At 37.0% G+C, this 20,097-nt stretch overlaps 1 long non-coding RNA gene across 1 annotated transcript; it reads right to left on the reverse strand.

Moving 5' to 3' along the window:
- Positions 1–1,655: 1,655 nt before the first annotated feature.
- LOC133214826 (uncharacterized) lies at positions 1,656–10,932 on the reverse strand. The gene is made up of 4 exons (XR_009726240.1): positions 10,620–10,932; positions 7,563–7,601; positions 1,950–2,035; positions 1,656–1,848 (listed from the first exon to the last, which is right to left on the reverse strand). It is a non-coding gene; the product is annotated as an uncharacterized LOC133214826 (long non-coding RNA).
- Positions 10,933–20,097: the final 9,165 nt, after the last annotated feature.

A 20,097-nucleotide genomic window follows, 5' to 3' on the forward strand; every position in this document is an offset into this window, starting at 1 on the left:
CTCTACATGAAATAGAATACAAGAGTTGTACTAAGGTAAAGCTAATCCTATTCCATGCTGCTACTAAAACCAGTAAATGCTCCGAGCCATTAAAACTTACCTGGCATTAGAAATGGGCTTTAGGAAGCACAAACATTTATCTTGCAACTCTTTTTTACTTCAGTCTCTCCCTCTTATTTATGTACAGCATGAGTCTGTGAAAATGGAAAGTTGAAAGAGGAATGATTAATGATCGGTGCCTCATCAAAGTGCATCAGCCAAGTGAACATAGCATTCCTGAGAGAACAAGCAGGGGCTCGGTCATCCTGTGCCATCAGCTACCTGAGTCGTTCTCACTTCCAATTCTCTGAGAGGAGTACCAGCTTCAGAATGGGAAACACCATATCAGACTGTCAAACTTCTTTGCTTATAACAACATTTGAAGAGTCGAGTAGGTGTGTGGTAGGGTAGCATACAACTCACCATGTTGGTAACTACTGTAACTCTGACTCAGACTGCATTTTGTAGTTTTAACCTCTCAGTAGAATTACTCTTTTCTCAAGTTCTGTAAATTTCCTCCTGGATCAGAGATCAAAGAGAACATGCAAATTCTGTAAAGGCAACCTTCCATATACCTTCCCCTAGACAGCCACATTCATGTTTGTAAATTATGTTTTCAAACAACTTATCATGATACCAATGATTACTCTTTTATTATGAATAATGTTATACTTTGCCCCCTTCTCCAAGGCGGGTCTTTATACACATGTATTCTATATAAGGCTATGGAGTAAGAGCAAAGTCCATTAAGCAGTGAGAGATTAAAGTCTTTGCTTTCACTGTCTTCTATTCCCTCATTTAAAGAAGCTTAACAAATTAGTTTCTTATCATCTCTAGATACTGGCTATCCTCAACAAGTAGCACTGTGAAGAGGTTCCCTGTTGGAATACCGGCGATTTACATACGTATGAGTTTACATATGCAAAATACCAATAACTGATGCTGTTCTTTCCATCCACATGAGCTGGTGCTTTTATATTTGTATCAGATTATTTACCTTTTCCTCAAACATTTATGTATTTTACAGAGATGCATTTAAATATTACCAGATTCTATTTTCTACAATAACTTATTCACACATAGGTAATACTCCTGCTTTCTGCTATATGGTTCACACATATTTGTTCTCTTACAAGTATTTTTATTTTTGCACTATTATATTTGTCAATAAAAGTCTTTACTTGCATAACTTGTCAGGTATACACATACTAAAAAGCAAGCATACCTACACATACACATTAAAACAAGCCTATGCATGATATGTAATACTGCCACATTAATTGAGTTCAATGAATGTTCTTTAGCGTTCACTTTCTTTTCTCCTGTAACAATGGCACAATATACACCCTTCCTACAAACTTCTCAGAAAGTAACAACTTCTGGAGTGTATGGTGTGAAACAGCAGTTCCTGAAGTGCATTTTCAGGATTCAGAAAGACAGAACTTTTTAGTCTCAATTTATCTGTTACACAGGCAATTTATTAACCAAGTGTGATGCTACTCCTGTTGCACGAAAAGCCAGGTTGTTAGGCTCTTGTTCTTCCAGTACTGGCATATTGAATAGCACTGAAAGAAGTGACTAGGGATCCAAAGGTATGTGTACGGCACTAACTTCAGGCAGCTGAAGTGACCAGCAATGTTCTCACTTGTATTTAGTCACTTTTGTCAGTGACCTACATGAACTGACACCAGTATTTTGGAGTATTTGTCAACGTGGCCACTTTCCTACTTCCTACTGCTGCTAGATCAGGGAACAAGTGAGAATCTTAAGCCATGAACAGGTTCAGGCTTTCAGCCATATTAAAAGAGGCTTAAAAAACTTAAGAGTGTTTTAAGACTATTCTATTTGCATAAAATCTTAAAGACAATATTAAATATTTTATAATACCTGTAAATGAGAGCAGTCCTTACTTGAGAGGCTGTTGAAGGTAATCAACTTGAGAAATTTTAACTTCCTTGCAAGAGAGAGATTGTTCTTCCATGCTCATCTGTACCCTCTGAAAACCAAGATTCACTGTTTTAAGAGAAGAGTACCAGATTTTTTTTCCTAAAGTGAAACCTGAAGGGTAACTAAGAGATGGCAACTTTCAGTCACTAGGTGTTTGTGTGCATGGTCTATGCCATACCTGGCTTAGTCCATTTACAAGCTATTCTTACCAGCCATTAAAGCTACTGGTAAAATTCTCACCTCATAACAACAACAAAACCAACCATTTTAACTGTACCAGAAAAGATGTTCCCCCCTTCCTAGCAGCACAGCTTCTGCGTCTCTAAGGAAGATTATCCACAAAATAGAATGAAAGCATTTTACACTGAAGAGCACGTGTCTAAAATAAACTCAATGTAGTAGAAAGAAGCATGTGCTTTGCAGACAGCGAGAGTGAAGAGAAAATAACTCCCCCACAAGCCTCTAATTCACAAACTACTAATTCTGTGGTCAGTGCAATTTAGACTATCACTTCCAGAACTCTTGACATAATAATTGCCTTGTTTTAATTGCAAGTCAGCTGATAACCCAACTGACCAGTCAGAAGCACACGGAAGAAACTTCTACCTGTGGCCAAAGCAGAAGGTAATCATCAGAAGCCTTTCATAAATGATCCATCAGCCCCCTATTTGTCCACCTATGAATGCAGAATGTGGTTTCAGAAACATGGCTGGTCTGTGAGCATCTAGTTTGTAGTTTCATGAACTGAGAAGAGTACTGGAAAATCATCAGCTATCAATAGTGAGTTTTCCTAATGACAGGGACAGAAGAAAGAATATTCTTTCAGCAGGTGTTATTAGTTCAAACTAGTTCTGCAGGAAGTTTCATGTGGCAAAGATCTAGAAGAATGCTAATGTGCAATCATTAAACAGAATAGAAGCCAAAACTTGATATAAAGCATGTAATGAATAAAGCTATACAATCAGCTTCTATACACCCACAATGTATCTAAATTTATAAACAGTACAGGCCATTGGATAAAATTTAAATGCATTTCCCATCGTTGAAGCGTAGTATCCAATCTGCTCTAACACAGGACCATATTGGGATTGAGTAGACCATTCTGTTTGTTAGAAATGTTACCAGAATGTGCTGGTATTTATATCTCACAAAAGCTGTTCAGTAAACACAGCACAAAGACCTCTGATTTCACAAATGCATAAACATGTGCGAAGAATTTCATTCTAGGATTTCGGACATATGAAAGCTCTCTCTGTCAAATGAGCTTAACTACCATTCCCTCATCCCAGTGAGTTAAACATCCTGGAGAAACTGTCACAGGTAAGAATTTCAAAGTTCTAAGGATAAACCCTGAGTTTGCCTATAATATAAACTTTAAGGGAAAATGCAATATCGCTTCTTAGAGTTAAGAGTTTGGGGTGTTTTTCCCCAACTAATCAGAGTCTTGAGTGACAAAACTTTAAGGATGCAAGACTTGTCTCTGTTCCAGTTACATTTGTGTGAGGACTTACATATGTTGGTGTATTTTTCATGGATATGACAGTTTAAGCCTGTAAGAATGACCGTTGTAATTTAATTCATATTGTAAAGATGCTTTGTCAGTCTAAAAAGAAAAGTGAAAGAGAACTACAAAGTACCTTGATTATCTTTGTCGCATACAATCGCAAAACCTGCTTCTAAAAGCCACACAAACTGAACAGACAATAAACCAATACACCAACAGAATACAAGCATGTCAGGGTCATAACTTCTGCCTTGACAAGGAAAGAAATCTAAGCCTCTGTGAGGCTGAAAAGGAATAAGGCACACTTTATTTCTTTCCATGTTTCATCAACAGTAGGAGGAGAAAGGACCTTGAGAGGTCATTCCATACAAAGCTGTGCCTAAATGCTTCTTAATGTTTTTCGGTCCCTTTCTAGCAGCAGCAAAACCTTCGCAGACAATACATTCCAATGCTTAACTGCTGTCATCAGGTTATTTTCCTCAAATTTAGCTGGAATTTCCCTTGCTGACAATTGAAATTGTTATTTCTAGAACTGTTTGTGGTGAACAGGGAGAAAAACTCAACTTCCTTTCACAGGTTAAAGAACTTAAGATAACAAAGTTAATAATATCTAAGAAATATCCACTTTAATAAAATTAAACCAAACCAGAACAGACTCTCTCTAGTAATACCTGAAAGAGTACCAAAAGCAGAAACAACTACTTTGGTAGACAAACCAAACACACTTGTTTAGAATTAGTCAGGGGTTGCAAAACTGCTCAGAAGAATCCCGAAATCCCTACACTTAGCCTGGAAGCTGTTTGGCTTTGCCCAAGAAGCTACAAACTGCCTTAGGCCAGACAGGATGTTTGAGAGCTGATTGTACTGGGACAGATTGTGTGGTTCCATGCGATGTTACCTTTCTGCTGGGAGTGACCTACAAAGGACTGTTAAACCAGGAACTACCATCTTATAAAAACACAGCAAGAGCCCCATCACAGCATTAGAGTGCTTTATTCCAACTTGCTGTCTTCAAAATGGGAAAAAGGATGGCATTTCATTTCAGATTTGAGATTCAAAACCTTTATATGCAAAATAAAGGTCAGCATGATGCCATAATTACTTTCACAAGAATTTAGAACTTTTTTGCAGAATGCAGAGTTCATTACCTCCAAAAGTTGTATGTGCTAAGAGAGTCTTACACAGTAACTCAAAGCTAGAGCATCACTGTAATTATGATAGTCCTTACTTCTTTTACTGAGATCAGTTTTGTATTTATAGAAGTTACGTGGTTCTGGGATTCTTATAATACAATCAAAATGTGAAAACAAATCTTGCATTTGAAGAAGCTTTGTCACTATTAATTGGGCCAATGACTGGGCAAAATACAACGCAAAGGAAAAATAACTGACCTGACAGAAATTACCTGAAAGATAATTATGTTGAAAATTCACAAACTGAAGTAATATCACGTCTGATTTTAGTAAAATATTCATAAAGATTCAGATGTTTATAGTCTGATAACACTAGAACAATAGACTGGACCGTGCTATGTAACTTTCATTGTAGACTAGAGCAGAATTGTAAGTACTCCAGAATTACCTTACCCCAAAGCACTGGGGGAAGATAAGTGACGAGGCAATTTTACTGTGACTCAAACAGTTTTGATTTGTAACCTTGGTGGTGTTTTGAATGGACGGCAATACCCATTGATCTTGTGCAAGCATTTTACAGAGGAAATTATGGGTATAAATCAGGAAGAAGGAGCTTTGTAGGGTGGAGTTAAGCTTCAAAGACGGTGAAATAAAGAACAGTCATCACTACACCTAACAGCTGTCCTTCTATTGTAATTAAATAGGACATTAATTTCCAAGTGTTATGACATTTAATCATCTATACAAAAATAATAATAGTAATAAGAATGATAAGCATCAAAGTTATTCTGAGAGCAAGCCAAGATCACATGCCCGATGTTTCTAAAAGCTGCTATAGACAAGCTCTTCTAATCCATAAGTACTGTCCAAAATATTTTCTCTGAGATATATTCCTTTCTTTAAAGATAAATCGCTTTCTTTAAAGAGAAACTGTACAAAGAAACCCATAGTTTCTATTCATTATACAAAACAATGACCATACTGTGCCATTGCATTGCATTGCATTGCATCTGTGTATCCTCATAAAGATGTGAAATAATTTTCCCTTTTTAGTCAGTACACATTCATGGAAAACTGTTGTTTTGTACCATATTACAGGTGGCAGACTAAGGAAAAGGATGTTAAGTGACTCATCACAAAACATAATGTTTTAGCTGCAGACTGAGAATAAGAATCCTAGCTTTTATTGTCTGATTTTTACACCATTTTCCTTTCTTACCTGAGGAACTGGATTAGATATATACATTCCTTTCTTCTGCTGTATGCTAGTTCTAAAATAAACTGTCCTTCAATAAATGGGTGTTTTATATCCTATCCTCCAGAGTTTTGGAGTAAAACACTAAACCAACAAAAAGATGTCAGGAATGAAAATTAATGCATTTGATCAGTTTTGGCATAATTCATGTGCTAGAAAGCAAAAAAAAAAAAAAAAAAAAAAGTGCAGGTTTTAAAAGAATTTGGAGTGGAAAAGAAAGGGTAAGTTGATGGATCTCAGTATTTCCTACTGCAGGCTTTATATCTATTTTCAGTGGCTTTCTGGGCAGTCAGCACTGACAACATGCTGGAACCTATGTGTGGCTCATAGAAAAGGGTCAGCACAGTCCACCTGAGCCACACTGAAACCCTATCCACATGCTGTGGATATGCTGTTCCTGTTATGAGTAAGATGACAGGATGATACATTTTTAACTTGTGCATTTTCAATCCCTTGCAGCATATGTAATAGGCAGTTATTTAAAGCATATTTTTTTTGTTTTGAGGTTTTGTATGTTTGGTTTTTAGTGAGCCACTTCCAACAAGGGCAAAAACCACCAGTGATATCCTTATTAGTGGTTAGGAAATCCTTCTTAGACCATTATGAAAAGTTCTTGGAAAAGAAAAGTACCTGTTATGTTCCAACCATATTTCATAAAGATTTAAGCAGCAGTAGAGAAGAACTGTTAGAAGAAACCATTATGTGTATTTTATCTTTGAATGTAGAGCTATAATATAAGCTAATGTATGAACTCCAGGAGCCACCTTGCCATAGGAAAAACTCACTCGTCACAAAGAGCTGCACGTATCTCCCAGCTTGGTCCATGTAATCAACCAAAAATGCTTCTACATATTCTGCATACATGTCCATCACTCCCTTTTATATACTTGAAACATCAACTAGCTCAGCAGCTGGCAATTAGACAAGATATAACGATTAGGAGGAAAAAGATGCTTTCTCAAAAAAAGGCCTTTTTCAATTATTTTAGAGAACAGGCACTCAGTTAACCTCCCTTTCATATATTCTTGCTAAATTGAGCCAGTAACAAATTTTCTAGTGAATGTGGTGTTATCTTCAAGACTACTAATTTGGCAAAACAATTACTTCCAACTGCTTCCTAACAATCTGCAATTAATTATTTTTTTCTTGTATTATTTATGTGCACAACAGCCCAATGATAGTCCTACCAGCATGAGCGTTTTTACTGATGTTATGCACTGTTTCCCACACTTTGCAGTGGTGTTATATTTGTTATTTAGAACAACCTCAGGTTGTTCCTGGAACTGTGCCTATAGAAACTACTGCTGTAATGTGTTTATATGATATATAATTATAGGCATGCTGTAACCTGTCCATTGCCACTGCAGAACAAGTTGCATTATCAGAAACATAAACCAGTCCCTGGATTATCTATTCAGTCTGCTCTATTCCCTCTCTTCAGTAGCTAATGTCAAATTAAATGACCACAGATTACATTCTTATGGTTTAGTAGAAAAGATGGCAATTATTTAATATGCCAAGCCAGTAATATGACATTCAAAACTACTGAATACTCCCTAATGCAACATGAACTTCAAGCCACTACATCCAAAGACTAGGCCCCTTAATTAATGCCAGGCATCTGCATTTGAAAATACTTGCCAAGAAACCACAAACAAGATGTAGAAAGAAAGATGGTACTCACCTACCAGTGGAGTGAGTCATGGTATTCAAGGAGTTGAGCCTATGCACACAAATATGAGTAGTAAAATCCAGTTATAATCCTAGCAAACAACAGATTATTATAGGCTTTAAGTATTTTTAAATCACTGTAATACTTACAAATACATTTTATTCCCTATATTAAATGTCTTTCTTACATGATGTCTGAGATTTATAAAACCTTGCTTTAATAATATCTAATTAACTAATGTTATTGTATAACCTGTTGCTATATATACACACCATAACACCACAGTTAAAAAGTAGTTCTGATTGTATTTTTGTATGTGCATCCACATTCACAAATGAGTCAAGCCATAATATGAAGCGTAGGAGGCACTGCATTCAAAGCGGAGTGACAAGCAGGGTAGATCTGGTGTTGCAGTTTGCCATTTTATTTTTGTTTTATAAATTTGAATTTGGATCAAATCCAAACCCAAGAGACGAATTTTGCAATTATGAAATGGATGTGGTCGAAAACACAAGAACAGCTGGTCTCACTACAATGAGTTACAGATGGGAGAAACCTTGCATTAGCAATTTTACAGGATTTGGTAGAAAAATTGCACCATCTGCCTTACCAATTCACTGAGTGCATTCCTGCAGATGTGAGGCAAACAACTTCTGCTCTCTTGTATCTGGAAATTTCTGGTTTGTTACTCTAGTAATATTTTGTGTGTGTGAATTAAATATGATTTTTTGATTTAGACTTGCTCCACACTTATAATCAAGTGCAAGAAATAACTATACAGTATTTTAATATGGAGTTCCCATTGTGTTTTCTGGGACATACAATATTATTACATCATGACATCATTAAAGAGTATACAGTAAGTTAGTGCAAGCTGGTATCTTGTGCTGACTGATAAAGTGGAAAAAGGAGAAAGTAAAGAAATACACTGAAACAGTACCTTACCGAGGTAACCACTATCATAAGGGAATTACAAGACATGTTTGACATTTATTGCTACACAGCGAAATTCCAGAAGAATTGCACAATAGTACCTTAATATTTTGCTCTTATAGCTCCAGCTCTTCCTTCCAGATTGAATGCAAGTTGCTATAACACACAAAGCCAAATGATGTTTTTAGTCAGGAAAATAACTCCATCTTGTAAATAATTTTTAAGAATTACAGTTTCATACAACTGCATGGTGCTCTTTTTGCATTTTAGTATTAATGAAATTTGAACCAATATGGGAAGTACTATGCATATAATTCCAGTAGAGAATGTTACTTAATTACATACATATCAAATTATCTCCTAATGACATTTATTTCTGTTTACAAACATGGATATTACTGTATATTTAATACATTTAGGTTTATTCCAAACATTAGTAACACCTCAATATGTAAGGTATTATAAGCCATTTCTACCAAACACCCCCTCCCCCTATTTGAGTATGGCAGTTGGTAAAGCATGATAGATCCATCATTATAATGGTAAGACAGTGAAGATTCTTAGCCGATAGGAAAATGTGTGTATATGGGATCATCCTTTTTACTCTCAAGTTCTGTCATGAATTTTAGGTTACTCAAGGTAAAATATTTATATCTTCTGCCTGCACTTCATTACAAAGAGCAGAATTCCATTTCAGCAAGTCCTAATAGTAAACTATCGCTTCTCACGTAACATGCTCTTGGCAAAGCTGATCCCAGCTCATCACAGTGGCTGAACTGGGTGACTTTTGATGTCCCCTTTCCTATGATGTGTAAATACGTGAATATAAATGTATGCATGTTTAAATAGGAATTTATAAAATAGATTAGGCAAATTATTTTCTGGAATATTCCTTTTTCTTCGTTACAATCTTCTGCAGTGTGATCTTCTCACAGTTGTTTTCTGAGTGTTTTCCTGTCTGAGGGTGCACATTCTGAACTCAGTTGCATGACAGTAAATACTGAGCAACTGCCCTGAAGTTAATGGAATTACTTCCAACCAAAAAACCTAAGTGAAAAATTTGCCTGTTCTCCACTGTGGGGGGCAAATGAATTTTTCCAATCAAGTGAAGAAAGGGAACTCTTTCAAGCTGTATTTTATGCCATGAATACAAATGTCATTCTCTCCTGGTACATCCAGACTATTTAACAGTAAAATACATTTGTTATATGTACTACAGGAACAAAGAAAGAAATACAAAAGCCCACCTCCCATGTTCTTACACACAAGTATCTCAGCACTGCTGAAGCTATCCTGACTGTAACCCTGCCCTTTGAACAGTTCTGCTGACATGCTCTGAGGGTTCACACAAACAGGGTTAGCAAGTGTTGGCCCTTTGTGTAAAGACATTTAGATAGAAGGTCATTCAAGATAATTCTGCTTATGAAGACAACTGCTCATTTGAGTCAACCAATTGTATAATTATGTGTTACCCTTAAAGTGGAATTTTGGATGTTATTTTCTTTGATATCTTTGTGACTCATACTTCAGTTGAGCAAAGCAAGCTACAATTTGCTAATGCAAGTGTGTACAAATTTGAAACTGGTTAGGTCGGGTGTGTCTGCCTACAGAAACACGTTTTCTCTCAGTTTTCAATAAATGTTACTGGTGCAAAATTAACCTGGCTACATCTTAGTTGAATTTAAATATTTCATAGTTTGAATACCATTCCTTAAAAGTTAATTCAACTGGGTAAATGCTGAGGTTCAGAACAGGAAAACTGCCTTAATTATGAAAACACCAGTAACTAAGTCAGAAGTTGTCTATCTTGATCAGGTCACATAGGTTATATAATCAGTTGGCATCACTTCACATCTTTTGTACATGCAGGCCTGCTTCCCTCACATATCCTGAGGAAAGCAGGGGGCAACTGGTTTTCATTTGAGAGAATGAAGAAGTTATCCTTTTTGTTCTCCTTCAGGCTCATAGTTTGGAAAGCTTGGAGCTAATTTGCGCCCTCTTTATCATTTTGTAAAGATGAAGTAGAACACAGCCCACAGTTCATGTCTACTGCTATGTGGAACACTGCCAATATTATTAAATGGATTCACAATCCATTTTTATGTAGACATTATAGTATAAGTTAGAAAAACTCACCAGATACAGCAAAGAGCAGGGGCACGTAGGCGCTTACGGCTCTGTTTGCCCGTTCCGTGGTTATGGGTTTGGCTCAGGGGCTGGAAGAATAAACAGGGCACTCTTAATCTGAGAGCGGGCATCTCTGGAGCACAGGTAACCTGTATAATGCAAAAGAGTCTGTAAACTGTTTTGGCTATGCTAACAAAGTCACCAGCAATCCCCAGAAGTGAAATTAAAAGGTAGTTTGATCCAAATCTATTAGATCCAACTAGTTGTCTTCTATCTGAAAACCTAACCTTTAAAAACTTGCTGTCCTCCCCTCGAAGCTAGCACAGCTGTGGAATTACCAGTTGTCATGGTTTAAACCCAGCCAGCAGTAACTAAAAACATCGGTGTTATCAGCGCTGTTCCCAGGCCGAAAGTCAAAAACACTGCTGCACCAGCTCCTAAGGAGCACAAAAAATGACTGCTACTGCTGAACCCAGGACACCAGTTCAGAGCTGGAATGTAATCATCACAGTACAAAAAACAAATGCAAGACTTATCGCAGTATAAAAAACAAATGCAAGACTTCCTGGGGAATCTTACCAACAGACTGAGACTTCTGAAAAACAAAAACCAAAACCCAACCATAAATGTAGTATATATTTAAATGTAGGTAACTGCCCCCAGTGCATCTACCGGTACTATTCAAAGTCTCGATTTATCAGTCATGCACTTGCAATGTATGACTGATAAATCATGTATGAGAAAAATAAGGCTAACAAATCAGATTCCAGCTTACTAATTCACTGCTTTGCAATAAAGTTTATTATTTCCAGCTTTACAAATATGTGGAAAATTGTATCATTTGCTTTCTCAAAATAAATATGTGTTTTCATCTACCAATCCAAATGTTTCCAAAGAACTGAGTGATTAATATCGTATCTAAACCTGTGATTATTTTAATAAACATAAAGCAAGATATTGGACTAAGTATGACTTGAACTGTGAGTGATTTGTAGTGATAAAAATACACAGATGCCATCTGTACCAACAGAAGAACACTTATCACAGATTTGATTTACGGTAACACTTCCCTTTCATTTATCCTGAAATGAGCACTATTTCATTTAAAATGATACTGACAGTAAAATACAGCCACTTTTAAAAAGAGTAACCTAACAGTAGGAGAAACACACTAAAACCTATGAATTAAAATACTCATTTGACTTGCTCAAGGCCTCCATCATGTATCACTGAATGCTTACCAAATATTAAGCTAAAGTTTGCCAGACTAGCTTTGCTAGCTTAGTAGCTGCTTGAATACTGAGAGTTTTTGTTGGGTGTAACACTCCTTACCCCTCCCAAAGAGAATCAAAACAGAAAAATACCTCAACCAAAATGGCAAAAGCTCTAAGTTCAGAACCCAGCCTAAGTCATTAGTCTGACTTCATCAGCTTGTCTATGATAAAGTTTGCCAGCATCTTTGCCAGTTCGGCATTAAGCAAGAAGGCCATGGGGTATGCACCAGGGAAACTAGGCAGGTAGTGAGAACACAGTGATAAATATCAGTCAACTTCAAATACTAACAGCAAGATCAAAAGAAAAGTAGAATTTAAATAAAATCTGCACACAGAGAACTTCATTAGAAGCAGTTGTAGAAACAAAGATGTGATACCCAAAGCATTAATTTATAACCATGCACTAGATACTGAGAGTTTTGAGAATGGTGAGGATTACCATCGCACATATAAGCGTCATAAACCAATGCCAAGTGCAATATGCAGGATAGATTCCAGCTTGGTCCCGCTGTTGAGGATGCACAGCCACAGCTATGCTATCTTTGCCTTCAGTTCTCAGTTCTGTGCTAACTGTAGCCTTCAGTGATGTAGTGAGGAAGGTAGATTATATACCCCCAAAAGCCTTGTGAAAATATTTTTACTAGTAGTGGCCTTATAGTACCCCTATTCTGCTTTGGGCTCTCAAACACCGCAAGAATGTAAATTAAAGAGCAAAGTAAATCTGTACTTACTTCTGATTTTTATTCTGCAACTGTGCTTCTATCCCCACTGCTGTCAGTGCTCCAGCCCTTCCAATTTCCTTTGTATCAAGAAGTGACAGATTTAGCTCCTGAAAACTTCAAGCTAGTTTTCTTGTTGAAATCTAGGGAAACAGAACAGCTGTCATTCAAACATACTTCAGCAAATGGCAAGCCTGTTCACTTTCAAATGTTATTCCACAAAAATCAACACTTAAATGACATGTCCTGCTGACATGTCATAATAACCACTTTCCAATGTGACAGACATGTGGAACAAACATGTGCCAGAGCCTGAGGTTCCAGAGTTCCTACACATGCGATGTTTGGGATATTTGTAATATCTCTTTCTTTACTGTTTTAAACTGGGCAGCTTTTTTGGTCCAGTGCTTTTTGTTAGTCAGGTTATGAATTTACACTTTCTTGGAGTGAGACTTGAGTATTAGCATTAACCACGTGCAGGCACAGCCAACAGTAATGGATAAGTAGCAACTGTTGTGGCCCCAAGCTGAATCACTGAAACTGCTTCTTTCATGCGGATTTTACAATTCCGGTGTCCAAACAGGACCCTACTAGTAAGCTACACTCAAATCCAAGATCTTTTTCCTCTTTAACCAAATTATGAGATTAAAAAGCCTTCACCTACCAGTTGGGCAGTAAGTATTCGGTCAGGAGCCCATTCATTCACAATTTGACTTTACTGTGAAGGTCCTCATTAAGTCTTCTGAAATGAACTGCACTTAATGCAACACAAAATCCAATTTATCAAGGACTAGGGAAAGACATAGTTAAGACACTGTTCTTGACAGTTTTTAATCTAAGAAACCAAACAACTTTTAAATTCCAAAGAAATCACTGAAATGAAAAAGAAGTTTACTGTACTACATACAAGACAAAACAGCAGTTTGGTTTCCCTCATTTAAGCTTTACTACTCATTCTAGGGGGTGGATTTTTAATTCAAATTTAGATGCTGCTGTGTTCCTTATCAGATTATTCACATTAGTCAAATGCCACTTACATACCAGGAAGACACACAGAAGTAGCTGATCTGAAATTATTTCCCCTAATGACATTTTCTTTCTGGATGCAAATAAAAACTGTGTATAAAGGTGTATGTGTATAATACAATTACATTACTTGTATCAACTAGACATGGTAAGTACAACCCTAAGTTAAATGACTGCACATGAAAATTCTATGACAATACAGTCCTGGTCGTTAATAATCCTCGTTCACCTGTCAGCAAGCAAGCATTATAGGCCTTGCTCTGCTGAATTTTAGAAGTCAAAATAATGCAATGTTCTTTCTAAAGTAGTAAGCACCCACTCCTAGCACAGTTGACCATTGATTTTTTTACTTCTGTTAATGGAAAAAAAACCCAGCAAGCAGTAAATACTTTTCTATACAATGTACCTATAGATACTATCAATTAAGTATGAGTTGCATAAATCTTTTTGCTATCCATACTGCAAACAGCTTTCATGTAAACTTTTCTCTCCTGTGGGAAGTAATGCTTCAGGAACCTGTACTTACTTCTCCCCAGCCCCATCCTGAGAACAATACAACATTAATGAGTTTAAAATGTGACCCAAGACTGGAAGAAAATGCTAATTTTACATTTTTTTGCTATAAATTTAGCGAGGTGAATAGCATCCGTGTACTAATAGTTTTCATACTTTGATACCCCCAGATTAACAAGAGAACATGTCCTAAATGTCTTTGTGTAAAAACATCCACACAGGAAAGAACATAAATGAAAATAAATGTCACACTGTAATTTGTATATAAAGCAACTCATAGCTTGCAGAATAAAGAAGGCTAACAAACAGTTTGTTTCTACCTTCTGAAAAAGAAGAAGGGTAGTAACTTGTTAATCTATAGAAGTCCATTGTACTCCTTATGGGCATGTAAATCCATGCTATTATCAGAAGTTACACTTCTCAGATATACTGCTGGGGCTCAGATTTTGTACCCATTTTACTCAACTTTTACTGCTTGCTTTCTTCACAGCTTCTACAGACTTTGCTTTTTACCCACAAATGGACACACTTAATACTTCTGTTTAAAATCTGACAATTTTCATTTAGTTGAAAGAAAAATGCCTAATCAAAGCCATCAAACATAAGCAATTGCGACATATGGCTCCCCACCTGGGAAAGTGTCTGACCAGCATAGCAGCAGTTTGAGAGACAGAGACAAACAGCCCCATCAAATGCCCTTTCACCATGGCACAGGTGCACTGGGATGGAAGCCAAAAGACCATGCTTCAAAGACCCAATTACTGAGCAATACCATCGAAGGCGGAAGGTATTGTTCCCCCATTTTACAAATGAGGTTACTGAGAGGACAAGGATCCTTTTGGAAATGGCTGGCAAGGAATCCATATGTCCATTATGACAAAACCTACTTTCATCCACTAACTGACATCCAGAAAAGAAACTCATCCGAAGTTACCTTTCTGGTTACACAAGGTGTGCAGACACTTGCACTTTTATCACCACCGCAATGTAAATATTTTGCTTATAACAAACTATTACAGTTTTTCTGAGACCATATTGCTCAGGATGGCTAGACTCTGACCTTGTGTTTTTGTTGGGATACACCCCTTTCAACAACACAATGCTGTTATCTTCAAGGTTCAGTGAAAGTAAACCTGTTAAGAAATACAGCAAGATGGGATTGAGAGCAGCATGAATCTGAGTATGGAGTGGTTGGCAACAGACTGTATCACACTGAGCGTCCTTGTTTTTGGGAAATGGTGCACAGCAGAGGATAGCAAATGGGCACAAAGGCAGAGAAGGCAGGGGCAGGACAGGTAAGAGAGGATGAGACCACAATCTCTGCAATAAGGAGTGTCCAAAAAAGAAAACTTATGTGCAGATTAACGCAGGGAGACTGTAGGAGAAGTGTGTGGTAAAGAGAAGAGTGTGGGCAAGATGGAGGAAAAAGGATGCACAGGACTGCTGGGAGAATGAAAGGAAAAGGAAACAGAAAAGGACAGTAATAGAGGGAAAAGAATCACAGCTCAGTAAATCCAGAGATGTACAACAAGTATACAGAAACTGACCCTAAGAAGCCATGAGGCCAACACTTGGAATTATGTTTAAAAAATGTATCTGAATTTTAAAAGTAAATTTATAATTTAAAAGTAAATTTATAAATTTATATAATGATCAGAACAATCACATTATTTTCCCCAAGAGTCTTGAAATCTAGAAAACACAGTTTCTAGCCAAAATCAGTTTCATTAAAATGTATGTTTCACTAAAATGTATACCGGTCAACCTTGGTATGACTTTTTTGAACTTACGGAACCAGAATTACCTCCCCTCAAAAATGTATTATAAAGCCTTCCAAGTGTCTGAATAAACACACTCAAATTCAGTCCCAGAGCATATGGTAGGTATTTTGGACACTTTCCACAGTCTTTCAGCTTCTGTTTTCAGACACAGAATGTTTAGGGCACAATGAAATAGCTGTTGTATTCACATATCACTCAAATCACATGGTAAAGCTGATTTTCATTACAAACTTCAGAACAGCTGCTAGAAACAAAGTTAGAGAACACCTCCCTCTACTGTTCTTTTCCTGTAAAGAAAAATAACGCTGCTTAAATAGTAACAGAGCAAAAGCTGAAAGCAGAAATACATTCAGGATAAGCAAAAAAAGGCACATATTTTTCATGTGACACCTTTCTCTTTTTAAAAAGAAAAGTGCTAAGTATACTAACCTCCAGCTCAGCAAAAAGGAGAGGGATTGTAAATGACATTCAAAGTGAAGAATATGCTCCGAGAAAGCAGAGAAAGGAAGAAAGCAAGAAGGCATAGTGAAGGGGTTGCCATCACCTGTCTTTGGACAGAACTGATTTAGCAACACAGGCACCACAATGTAACCCTGGCATGAGACTCTCAGGTGAAACACTCAACGTTCAGTTTGTCTTAGTACCTCAGCTATTTTCTTAGGTACTAACAGAAGCCCACTTATTTCTATTCTGGCCATGTCTCTGTTTAGGCTCTGGATCTTAAGGGTTAGGCAGCCACCTGCATCCAAGCCCCTGAAAACTATATTCCATGCTCCAAGAATTAAACTCCAGGAATTAGCACAATCAATCAAACAAGGGCATTAGAGAACTGCCACGTTGCATCTGAGTATCTTGTTTTTATGAGGTCTAGTAGCAAATCCTTAGGGAAAGAGTGTAAGCAACAGGATAGACAATGTAGTCTTTCCTCAGGCAGTCTTCCCTAGCTTCTGGGACTTGCAGATTGTTCCAACAATCCATAGTAAGTTCATGCAATAAGAGACAAAACTAAAACATTATGAAACACCTACGGTACAATTTAATGATTAGTCTTTTCTGCAATTATGATTATGCACCTTATATTTTTTCACATGTGAAATTACATTTTGTCTTATAATTCAAATATAGAAAAAAGTATTTCATAAATACCACAAGTGAGGGTCTGTTCCTCCCCAACAGCTATAACACGCTAACAAAACCTCCAGTTCCTACTTGCAACAACACCATTCTTCCATATCAGTGTGAGTGTTCTCTTTTTAAGACATTACGGTTCGGCTTTACATGTTTAGAAGTTATAGTATTTTGAAGTCACAGTCCTCAAAATAAAACATTGTACATAAACTAAAGCGTGTGCAAGCTTGCTGTTTAGGCCAGCATGTGCTATCTTATTGCCTCTCAGAAAACAGCTCATGCTACATATGCAGGGTTCTTTCTTTCATTAATAAGATTTTTAATCAGTGTGCCTACAGGCAACTCACGCTTTCATCAGCTGCAGTATCTGCAGTCACCTAGTTGTTCTGCTAAGCAGTGGATTACAAAAGAACAAATTTTGGTCAAATGGAATGTAGGATTAAAATGTTCCCAGTTCTACCAGTGCAAGCAGACTGGCTTTTGCTGTGCTAAGCATTCCCAAAACAACTTTTAAAATGAAGCAAAAAGAAATAGGATTTGCTGTGTTCCCTCAGGGGTAGGAGATGACTCATTTGAAGAAACACAGTCAGCAGTGATAGAGGCAGCTAACGTCATAATTTTCTGTTCCAAATAAGCAAAACTTCATCTCTGGATAACTGGAAGGATTCCTGCTTTACATGTACTTTCAGAAATGAATAAGAACAGAACTTAGCAACTGGAGTTTAACTAAGTGTTGTAAGCAGTGGCATTACAGGATGATGATAATTTCTAATCAAGATGTGGTCCATGAGAAGTTAAAATCTAAACTATGATACTCATCTGCTAATTTTTAGTTCTTTGATTTGTAAGTAAAGGAAGCAAATAGACTCTATGGTACAGAAGTCCTCTTATTCCCTGTTATTTCAGCTGTAATCTGTGAGGTACACACAGAGCACAGTGAGGAGCTACTGCAGGCTGATATCAGTGCTGGGATGGAAGGGTTCTAGGGATGAGGATGCTGTTCAGTGGAAGCAGCAGAGTTATCTTTTCATACACTTTGAATCTCATTATTTACTATTTTAAAAGTTAGAGAGTGGTTTCTCCATATTCTGTTTTGTCCAACTACTTTTTACTGTGTTATCCATAAAACATTTGATTTCAGGAACTGCATTGATTTCTGTTTTTTACTACACTTTTTCATAGAGATGCAGAGCATACACTTGTACAGAGAACTTACTACCTGTGGCTCATAATGCAACAGAGAGGTGGCTTTTTTATATTATGTAACCTAGTGTTTTTTTGTTGATTTCCTGTCACAACCCCGTTTATACTTCAGTCCTTTCAGTTAACAGACTGTGGAACTAATTTCATCATCAGATGTTTATAGTTATTTCTGCAAGAGGTAGGTAAATGCACGAATGTTTTTCAATTCTCTATGAATATCAAAGGGAAATTTTAATTTAATCTATGCCCTATCAGTGAGCTATCTAAACTAGTGCAATTAATTTGAAACACTGCTACAGAAAACAAAATAAACCACCCTATCTACCATGGGCAGACAAATAACACCTAAGCCATTTTAGGCATAACACATCTACCTCACCTAAACACTCAACAAAGCTCAAGTTACAATACTTTTACCCATTTAAGTTTTCCTTTAAAAAATCCCAAACAAATCAACAGACCAACCACAAAAGCAGACAGTCACAAATCTCAGTGTAAAATTAAGTTTTTCACCCCCTACCTACCAAAGTATTTTAAATGTACCCTTGTAGGTTGTGCTTAATTGTAATCACTTTAATGCACAAAAAAAGTAAAGTAATGAAAGTAAAAACCAAATAATATTAAAAGGTACACTGAGTGGTGTAGAAGACAGTGATAAATCTGTAGTATACTGTTTAGCTTTAGTTTACAAGGAGTTAAATTTCCTGCTGATGTGTGTTTTTAACTTATGTCTCTGAAATTAGTGCTTTTTCTCCCAATTTACTCCAGAAGCATCATTCATACACTGCATTGTACTTCTTGCTTATACATACATTGCCAAAACAAGTGATAATTTCAGTGAATTTGAATTTAGCATATCTTCTATATATATTCTATATATATTCTGGCATATAGTTTGAGAAACAGTGTGGCCCCCCAAAAGCTGGGGACCGGTGATGCCAAAACCCAGCTCTGCTCAGCCTTGGCCCCTTCCCGGCAGGTGTCAGTGTGAGGCAGTGCTGCCACAGGGAATCTAGCTCTGCTGCAGATCTCGGAAGAGCAGCAAAGCAAAACAGCAAGGGATTGCCTACTTTTCTGCTAATATACAACTAATATATATAGGAACAAACAGAAGCACAAATTTATTGAAAGAGAGCATACAAAACCAGGCCAGGGTCTGGGAGAGGGAAATTAAGGCTCTATAGAGCTGCAGGACCAACGAAGGAGCAGAGATCACCCAAAGATGCAAGGCTATACTTAGATATTTTCCCACAATTTGTCCACCTGTGTCCAGACAGTCCTCCCTACCCCCAGAAATTGCCATTTTCCCCTCCTTCCCCCTCTTTTCTTTTCATACATATTGAAGGACTCCTAAACATGAAGGCAGTTATTTTTAATTTTCTTATGATAAATTATTCAAAAGAAAACCTAAGCAGCAGATTAATACTGCATCAGATACAATGATTTAACTTTCCTGTCTGTACACATCATTATTCCATATTTATGTGACCATATGCTGTTTTGCCCCTTATTTAGAGCAGAAGACAAAGCATGCTCCCTCAAATATTCAGTATTTCTCTCAGTCTTTGTAAGTCTGTATGAAATTCCCTACTTTACTTACTCCGTGCAAAAACTGAGTATAGAGATGTCCATTCTCTTGAGGTCTTTTATGTAGAATTTATTGCTAACAGTTTTCTTATAAGTACTAGTTACCTATACACCCAGTTCTCTCAAAACAGAAAACTACATTATGAATCTCATTTGACAAATAAAGTGGGACAGAGTTCTGGAAAAGCAGAAGTGGGAGCCATGTTTATGTTTGCCTCTTTTCCAAGAGAAGCAATATTTGGAACACATGGACAGT

This window comes from Neopsephotus bourkii, unplaced genomic scaffold (assembly GCF_033783945.1).
Source record: "Neopsephotus bourkii isolate Nb327-2 ecotype Australia unplaced genomic scaffold, CSIRO-AGI_Nbou_v1 NB_936, whole genome shotgun sequence".
NCBI lineage: Eukaryota > Metazoa > Chordata > Aves > Psittaciformes > Psittacidae > Neopsephotus > Neopsephotus bourkii.